Here is a 7,607-nt window from a genome sequence, read left to right as displayed (position 1 = left end):
ACATAAGTCGTACTTATTTTCCTGATTTCAACTGAAACATACTTTTCATCATAACTTTCTCAAGTAAAATTTCTGTTAGTTTATTTTAATGTGGTTATTAAACTAGCATGATTTCTGGTGCATTTGAATAAAATATTTTCATTCAAAATATTATTGTGTTTTGTCCACTTTTTTGATATAAGTCTTTTGTATTTCCCTGATGTTTTTCACACTTTTCATTGTGAATTTCAAAAATCTTATTTCTCTTAATTTATTTCAGTGGTTTTTGAGGCGATTTTTGGACATAAGACATGTAGCATCCTATATTTTCCTGATTTCCTCTGATTTTCTATGCATTAAAAAAAACTCACTTTTGGACGTAAGTCTATCGTCTTTTGTATTTTCCTGATTTCTTTTCACACTTTTTGCTTTTTGTTGTGAATTTCAAAAATCTATTTCTCTTGAATTTTTTGCTGAAAAACTATTTCCATCATTCCTTTTTTTGAATAAATTTTGCTTATTTTATTTGTATGTGTTTTTTAAATTAACATGATTTTCATATGAATAAAAAAAAAAAAAAAAAAAAAATTATTGTGTTTTTCCACTTTTTAGGTATATCTATTGTTTTAAGTATTTTCTTGATTTCCATCATACATTTTCATCATACATTTCTAAAAACACATTTATCTTAATTTATTTGACTGCAGGCCAACTCAATGCACTGTAGCCTTCAGTAACATATTTTTGTCAGCAGGTCGGCTATAACCGGACTACTTGCATGAATTCAACATGCATTGCATGGCAGAGTTGCACGCATTGATATTTCTTGGATATTTCAGCTGTGACAAAATGTCACCTGTTCGGTCTGTTCTTGTTAGCAAGGTTATATTAAAATAATGCAGACCCACATGACATGACTCAGCCAATCAGAATGCTGTATTTGTCCTTGGTGGTCGGTTATTTCTCAGTGCCCTGATTTAAGAGAGGAATTAAACCAGTTTGCTCTGATCCATTCCAGGAGCTGCTGGAACAGAGAACCTCTCAATTTAATTTTAATTCAATTGATTTACATGCATATGTTTCTTAGTGGGTGGCACGGATGGTGTAGCAGGTAGCACTGCCGCCTCACAGCTAGGAGGTCCTGGGTTCGAATCCCGGTTGGCCGGGGCATGTTCTGCCCTTGTCTGCGTGGGAGTGGTTATGGCATTGATGGGAGTCTTTGGCTACTACCCTTGAAACTAAGCTGTCAAATTTGATGGTTTCTGATGGTCAGAGAAAAGATGATGCATTCAGTGCTCTGCACACAGATGCAGAGGTGACAGTTATGGGTCACGGAAAAGCGGACAAAAGGTACCAAACGATGAACCTCTTCACTGAGTTTGGCCCCTTTAGCATTCCTGATGCATTACATTTCATGTCTGTATAAATAAATAAATCAGCGTATTAGTAATTTTATTTAAATGCATGGTACACGTGAAAACAGAGAGACTGTAAGGTATGATACCATTGCAGTCAAGCTGGTTTGACTTCAAACCAGTTATTAGGTCAGTGGATCCTCCCACTATTTAACCTGCTAATGACAAACCCACACATCAACAACACTCACATCAACAAGAACAATAATAGATTGTTACAAGGGAACCTTTTGGTAATAACAACAACAGCCGCAGCAATAATAATAATAAATAAATAAATACAAAAAATAATAATAATAATAATGATAATAAAAAATAATAATAATAATAATAGTAATTATTATTATTATTATTATTATTATTATTATTATTATTTTATAATAATACATTTATAATAATAATTTCCTATAGTTAATATTATATATGGGCGGCATGGATGGTGTAGAGGATGGCGCCTCACAGCAAGGAGGTCCTGGGTTCGAATCCCCGTCGGCCGGGGCCTCTCTGTGCGGAGTTTGCATGTTCTCTCCGTGTCTGCGTGGGTTTCCTCCGGGTACTGCGGTTTCCTCCCACAGTCCAAAGACATGCAGGTTAGGCTGACTGGAGAGTCTAAATTGCCCATAGGTATGAGTGTGTGAGTGAATGGTGTGTGTGCCCTGCGATGGACTGGCGACCTGTCCAGGGTGTATTCCTGCCTTTCGCCCAATGTATGCTGGGATAGGCTCCAGCCCCCCTGCGACCCTGTTCAGGATAAGCGGGTTAGGATAATGAATGAATGAATGAATGTTTCTTAGTCCAGACCTGTTGGATTCAAATGTTCAAATGTTGCCTGGTGCAACTGTACCAACCAAGAGGACTAGAAGGTGGGGTTTGCACTTTTTTAATACACCAGACAAGCGCAGTCAAGCATAGGAAAGTGTTTGAATCGGAAACAGGTCCGTGTTTGACCCAGGTCCGCCCAGTGCACGTCCCTCCACACTGAGCCTGGCCCGGCTCTCTGCCCCTCTCTCCACACTGAGCCTGGCCCGGCTCTCTGCCCCTCTGCCCCTCTGCCCCTCCTGAGCCTGAGCAAACGGCCACAAATCCATCAGGTCTAATTAGTATAAACAGCGTCTTTTACTCCTGCTGCAGAAGGGCTCATTACGGAGGGTAAGTGATGTAGAGAGGGAGAGAGAGTGGAGGAGGGGGGGAGAGGGAGAGAGAGAGTGGAGGAGGGGGGGAGAGGGAGAGAGGGAGTGGAGGAGGGGGGGAGAGGGAGAGAGGGAGAGAGGGAGAGAGGGAGTGGAGGAGGGGGAGATGGGGGCGGAGGAGAGGGCACATGGTGTGGTTCTCGTGTGAGCACGATGCTGAAACCACACCTGACATGGTCTCTTTCTTTCTCGCTTAAGCGAGAGAGGGGGAAAATAATAATCAGACCCCAGAATTGGAGACGCTCTGCCGGGATCAGATCCCCCGCCGCCCAGGCCAGCCGTCAGCAGGAAGGCCGGAGCACAAACAGCGCCGTGTGTGTTCTGCTGTAACGATCCTCTCCCCCCGAGGGGGGCGGCAGGATGAAACCAGCCCTCACTACACGCAGAGGAGACACATTGCTGCTTACTATGTCTCCTCCCTCTCCCTCTCCCGCTCTCCCTCTCTCACTCTTCCAGAGAGCGGAGTGGGGGATGAAAGGAGGGAGAAAGAGGGGAGCAGGATCCCCCCCTCCCTGAAGCGCTGAGTGCTGTGTTCAGGCCCCTGCCACACCGCTGCAGCCCGCCGCTTTGCATTGTGGGAGGGGGGCTGCAGGTGCTGAATTAATAACAGGTTTGTGAGCGAGGGATGAGGGAGGGGGGGAGGGAGAGGGGGATGGTTTATGTAACCTTCTTGTTGCACAGAAGCCTTGAGTTCCGCAGGAATTAATTTAGTATTAAATGCATTGCAATACACACTAATGATGTTAGTATTAGCAATTCCCTCAATCTGTGCAATACACACAATAATGTGTGTGAGTGTGTGTGTGTATGTGTGTGTGAGAGAGAGTGTGTGTACGTGTGTGTGCGAGTGAATGTGAGTGTGTGTGAGTGTGAGTGTGTGTGTGTGTGTGTGTGAGAGTGTGTGTGTGTCTATGTGTGTGTGAGTGTGTGTGTGTGAGTGTCAGTGTGTGTGTCAGTGAGTGTGTGTATGTGAGTGTCTATGTGTGTGTGTGTGTGAGTGTCTATGTGTGTGTTTGTGTGTGTGTGTGTGAGTGTGTGTGTGTGTGTGTGTGTGAGTGTCTATGTGTGTGTGTGTGTGTGTGTGTGAGTGTGTGTGTGTGTGTGTGTGAGTGTCTATGTGTGTGTGTGTGTGTGAGTGTGAGTGTGTGTGAGCGAGAGTGAGTGTGTGTGTGTGTGTGTGTGTGTGGGAGAGTGTGTGTGTGTCTATGTGTGTGTGAGTGTGTGTGTGAGTGTGTGTATGTGTGTGTCAGTGTGTGTGTGAGTGAGTGTGTGTATGTGAGTGTCTATGTGTGTGTGTGAGTGTGAGTGTGTGTGCGAGTGTCTATGTGTGTGTGTGAGTGTCTATGTGTGTGTGTGTGTGTGTGTGTGTGTGTGTGAGTGTCTATGTGTGTGTGTGTGTGTGTGTGAGTGTGTGTGTGTGTGTGTGAGTGAGCGTGTCAGTGGTTTCCTCTGCCCCCACCCCCAGTTCTTATATGGGTGGTGCAGAGCAGGGGGCTGGGTGGTGCACAGAGCAGGGTGGTGCAGGGTATGAATAATTTAGCTCAGAGGAAGTGTGTAAGCTGACCCTCCTCCCCAGCCCAGAGCACAGAACCTGGGTACAATCTGTTTAAAGAGCTCCCTGCTGGAGCTTCACAGACATGGAGAAGCGTGAGACCAGTGTATGAGCAGCACTACAGTGCTAACAGTGCTAAAGGCTACAATGCGAACAGTGCTAAAGGCCCCAGCTACACTATCAGGCTGCAGTGCTAACAGTGCTAAAGGCTGCAGTGCTAACAGTGCTAAAGGCTGCAGTGCTAAAGGCTACAGCGCTAACAGTGCTAAAGGCCCCAGCTACACTATTAGGCTGCAGTGCTAACAGTGCTAAAGGCTACAGGGCTAACAGTGCTAAATGATGCAGTCCTAAAGGCTACAGGGCTAACAGTGCTAAAGGCTGCAGTGCTAAAGGTTACAGGTCTAACAGTGCTAAAGGCTGCAGTGCTAAAGGCTACAGGGCTAACAGTGCTAAAGGCTGCAGTGCTAAAGGCTACAGCGTTACAGTGCTAAAGGCTGCAGTGCTAAAGGCTACAGCGTTACACTGCTAAAGGCTACAGGGCTAACAGTGCTAAAGGCTGCAGTGCTAAAGGCTACAGCGTTACACTGCTAAAGGCTACAGGGCTAACAGTGCTAAAGGCTGCAGTGCTAAAGGCTGCAGTGCTAACAGTGCTAAAGTCTACAGCGTTACAGTGCTGTAGGCTACAGTGCTAAAGGCTACAGCGTTACAGTGCTATAGGCTACAGTGCTAAAGGCTACAGGGCTAACAGTGCTAAAGGCTACAGCGTTACAGTGCTAAAGGCTACAGGGCTAACAGTGCTAAAGGCTACAGGGCTAACAGTGCTGAAGGCCTGAGTTTCAGCACTAAAGTGAAGCAGCTGCTCCGGGGTCAGATGTTTTTCTGCTCTGAAGTGCCGCCGATTCCCCGGGGCTCAGAGGAATGGCTCTCCGCAGAGAGGAGATGTGTTTTTCACCCGCTGCAGCTGAGCTGCTCTGGGGCTCCACAGGAGAACAGAGGAAGAAAAATATATAAATAAATCTAAAACACGGCGTGATGCGGGAAAACATGGCAGCCAGATGCTCTCCTCGGATTCCTTCACCCGCAGACGGCGGTCCGGGCGTGGAGGGTCGAGCGGCAGGAACCGCGCTCTGTTTGGAGTCTGGAGAAAGGCAGGGAAAACCTTCGGCCATTTTGTGCGATTCTTCGGCTCCTGCAGAATTCCAGCTGCAGGGCAGGAGGCCCGGCCTGCTGATCTCATAAAGATGTTTTTGCGAGTTTTCCGGGAACAGGCTGATGGATGTGGCACCAGCGCACAGCCATGTACAGATCTCCGCTGAGTGAATTTAGCGGATTAATTTTGACAGATTAATATCTCACTCCTCCCCTCTGTCTAGCACAATTACGGTCTATGATATGACCTTTTTGGCATTGTATATTTGCACGAGCATTGCACAGTTTGTATATTTTGCTTTCATTTTAATCAGATAATTAAAATAAGTTCCTTTCCAATGCATTAAAATAATAATGATTATTTGTTTTCTGGTATTCTGTGTATACCACGGTCAGAGGGATGTTGAAATTGAAATGTTTTGCTGGGGGGCGTGTCCAGGCATCCACACACACACACACACACACACACACACACACAAACACACACACACACACACACACACGTGCACACACACACACACACACTCACACACACGTGCACACACACACGCACACACACTCACACACACACTCCCATACCTGCCCACCCCCCTCACCTGTTTAATCTGGACTGGCACCGGTACAGAAGGAGAGAGCTCTTTCAGTGTATCAGCTGGGGATGATCAGGAGTGTATTGACTCAGGGGATGATCAGGAGTGTATTGACTCAGGGGATGATCAGGAGTGTGTTGACTCAGGGGATGATCAGGAGTGTATTGACTCAGGGGATGATCAGGAGTGTATTGACTCAGGGATGATCAGGAGTGTATTGACTCAGGGGATGATCAGGAGTGTATTGACTCAGGGGATGATCAGGAGTGTATTAACTCAGGGGATGATCAGGAGTGTATTGACTCAGGGGATGATCAGGAGTGTATTGACTCAGGGGATGATCAGGAGTGTATTGACTCAGGGGATGATCAGGAGTGTATTGACTCAGGGGATGATCAGGAGTGTATTGACTCAGGGGATGATCAGGAGTGTATTGACTCAGGGGATGATCAGGAGTGTATTGACTCAGGGGATGATCAGGAGTGTATTGACTCAGGGGATGATCAGGAGTGTGTTGACTCAGGGGATGATCAGGAGTGTATTGACTCAGGGGATGATCAGGAGTGTATTGACTCAGGGGATGATCAGGAGTGTGTTGACTCAGGGGATGATCAGGAGTGTATTGACTCAGGGGATGATCAGGAGTGTATTGACTCAGGGGATGATCAGGAGTGTATTGACTCAGGGGATGATCAGGAGTGTGTTGACTCAGGGGATGATCAGGAGTGTGTTGACTCAGGGGATGATCAGGAGTGTGTTGACTCAGGGGATGATCAGGAGTGTATTGACTCAGGGGATGATCAGGAGTGTATTGACTCAGGGGATGATCAGGAGTGTGTTGACTCAGGGGATGATCAGGAGTGTATTGACTCAGAGGATGATCAGGAGTGTATTGACTCAGGGGATGGTCAGGAGTGTGTTGACTCAGGGGATGGTCAGGAGTGTGTTGACTCAGGGGATGGTCAGGCAGCAGGTAAAGAGAGGCAGGGTGGGGATTCAGCCGGGGCCGGCTGTGGAGCAGCCAGGTGTCCGATGTCAGGAGCGGCGGTCTCAGTGCGGTCAGTGTGTGAGAAGCAGGCCACACACACAGCTACAGCCTCTCAGTGTCACACACGTGAGGCTCCGCGGCTCGGCTGAAACCAAGCCTTCCCTGGGGAAAGCCCTCAATGCAGGGAGATTACAGAGCTCACTTTACACATGGAGCATTCACTCATGGCCAATTCCTCATTCCTCTCTTCCAAAAACTCAAAAAGCTGTCAAAACACATTCATACAAAATGCAAAACAATTCTAATGGTGTTTTTTACATTTTAAAGTGTACCTTTTTCCAGTTTCTATAGCTAAACTAGGCCAAGTATGCATTCTGTGCAGGTGTGATTAAAATACGCTCATCTCTCCTGTGGTTTAGTGCCCTTTGGTCTCCTTTCATGCTGGATAATGAACCGCAAGGAGACGAGATCTGTGCTGTCAGGGACAGACTTTATTTATGCTGTAGCTCCTGTCCCAGGTATGATGCGTCGGGGATTCCTGATGAAAAGTAAAATTTTCCAGAGTGAATTCAGCGCACGTTTTGCTGGGAACCTGTGGAGAGAGCCAGGCGAGGGGGTATTATTCCTCAGCACAGTCCCTGAGGTGTGTGGAGAGGCCACGGGTAGCAGTGTGGAACTATACTCCCATGTGTGGAACTACATTTCCCAGAGTCCCTCTTCTCTCAGGCAGAGAAGAGAATTTAC

At 46.8% G+C, this 7,607-nt stretch overlaps 1 protein-coding gene across 1 annotated transcript in view; it reads left to right on the top strand.

The window, feature by feature from the left end:
- Window positions 1–807: 807 nt before the first annotated feature.
- The window catches only part of mtrfr (mitochondrial translation release factor in rescue), a 221,061-nt gene continuing 214,261 nt past the window's right edge, over window positions 808–7,607 (top strand). The window contains exon 1 of the mRNA XM_061260430.1: window positions 808–819. The gene's annotated coding sequence lies outside the window, so the exon portion shown is untranslated. The remainder of the gene's footprint in view (window positions 820–7,607) is intronic.

Source organism: Conger conger, chromosome 11, assembly GCF_963514075.1.
Source record: "Conger conger chromosome 11, fConCon1.1, whole genome shotgun sequence".
Lineage (NCBI taxonomy): Eukaryota > Metazoa > Chordata > Actinopteri > Anguilliformes > Congridae > Conger > Conger conger.
This window is presented reverse-complemented; position numbering and strand designations above follow the sequence as displayed.